We start from the raw sequence: 1,851 nt of genomic DNA on the forward strand, positions 1-1,851 counted from the left end.
CAGTACTTGCAGAGCATTGGCTACATGTAACCTTCGTAGTAGTCTTGACGATGTATAACAGAAGACAAAGACATCTCATCTTTTTTGATGGCATTTCATTTTTTTATTCATGTTTCAAATAAGTTTGTTGTGAACAGGTAAAGAGCATTGTAAAACACAACTGTTAAGACATTGAAGTTACGCTTTTGCAGCAGCCTGAGAGGTCTAGCAATTATTTGTGCTAAATATAAATAAATCTGAGTGACATTCTGAATAATTCAACATTTTATAAAGGTGAACAGTAATCTGAAAGTCAAATATGATCTACTGTCATGTTTTCAAAGCTTTTGTAACTTTGTTGATGACCGAGAAGGCTCATTTAAAGCTTTGTTTCATAAAATGGTGTTTACATTAAACCTTTGTAAAGTATTAAGCCTTTTTTAACATTTTATATAAATTGCCAATGTAATTATTAATGGAGACTCCACACTCACCATTTTGAGATGCTGTAATAATTATAATTATATCTTTTCCATTGTTTAGATGGAATTAATAAAGGTCTGAAGTATAAAAATGAAACATCAAACAACACTGCAGATTAATGAACAGATTAACCATATTTTAATTGGAATTCCTTTAACTTTGGTGCTGAAAAACATTTTATGTAATGTGGCCTAACAACATAATGCAGCCAAACATGCTCATGTTTTAGAGTTCAAATTAGTCCAAAGCCAGAGTCATTAGTTGCAATGCAACTATCCAAACAGTGTTGGAATTGATCATAAGTTGTGTAGTGACTAGGCAAACGTAGGATGTGAAAGCAAGTGGAAGATGTTGGATGGTCTGCCTGTACCACTTTCACTTGCATGTCCTGCATGGGCATCTCCCAGCCAACCCAGAATTTCACCAACTGCTTCCGTTTGTTTTCTGTCACTAAAAGGCAACAAATGACACAGAGAATATATGTTAACTGAAAAGAATTGTGATTCAGAACAAATTTTCAATATCTAGATTGTTAGCAAAGGTTTTCTAAAAGACATTTTATTCTTGTTCATTATCGAGTCCTATTGGAATCTTCGTAGGCAGGTTTAAAAGTAATTTCAAACAGTTTAAAATAAACGTGTAACAATTCTCTGAATACAGCATCTATTCAAAATAAACCTGTGCATTGTGACAGCACATATTCCGAAAAATGTATACCTTTCTCCACAAATTGGCGCAGGTAGCCAGCAACTAAGGATTTGGCAGCAACTGAGCATCCATCCTCATTCTGCTCCCCCTCTTCAGGCCAGATTATGTTTTTAAGGACCATCTTCATGAAAGTAAAAAAGCGAGTGTGATCTCAAGTAACAACAGTATAAAAGTCAAACAGTTCTATTTGAATCCTAAACAAAATACCTGGGCACTACATTCAGCCATCATGGGAAAATCACAGCTGCAACATCTGGCCTGGCCTCCAATAGTGGCAACAACATTGACTCTTGCAGGCCCTGCCTCAGCTGCTGGATTTGTTGTGAGGTTCGCTCAAGCACCTAGATAAAGATTTAAAATATTTATTTGTCAAGGAGTAAAAACTGTTCCTCAATGAGATCACACACCCTACATATCAAAGAAATATAGAACAGCCTTTTCTTGTAAGCAAACCAAGGAAAAAGAAGAATTACTATGGTACACTGGAGTAGCCTAATCTCTTTAATGTTGAATGCATGTGTTTGTGCTATAAGCTTAAAACACGAGGGAATGCTCACTGTGGTTGAGTGTAGGGATGTAGCAAATATGAAAATTTAGTATCACAATTATTGTGACCAAAATGATCACGGTTATAATTTTTATCACGGTATTATCAAAAATACCCCCCAGCATCTTTAAAAC

The 1,851-nt window shown here is 35.3% G+C and overlaps 1 long non-coding RNA gene across 1 annotated transcript; it reads right to left on the bottom strand.

Moving 5' to 3' along the window:
* Nucleotides 1-621: 621 nt before the first annotated feature.
* On the bottom strand, nt 622-1,777 carry LOC107093627. The gene is made up of 3 exons (XR_001481626.1): nt 1,378-1,777; nt 1,180-1,291; nt 622-912 (listed from the first exon to the last, which is right to left on the bottom strand). It is a non-coding gene; the product is annotated as an uncharacterized LOC107093627 (long non-coding RNA).
* Nucleotides 1,778-1,851: the final 74 nt, after the last annotated feature.

Source organism: Cyprinodon variegatus, unplaced genomic scaffold (genome assembly GCF_000732505.1).
Source record: "Cyprinodon variegatus isolate N-32 unplaced genomic scaffold, C_variegatus-1.0 Scaffold436, whole genome shotgun sequence".
Classification (NCBI taxonomy): Eukaryota; Metazoa; Chordata; class Actinopteri; order Cyprinodontiformes; family Cyprinodontidae; genus Cyprinodon; species Cyprinodon variegatus.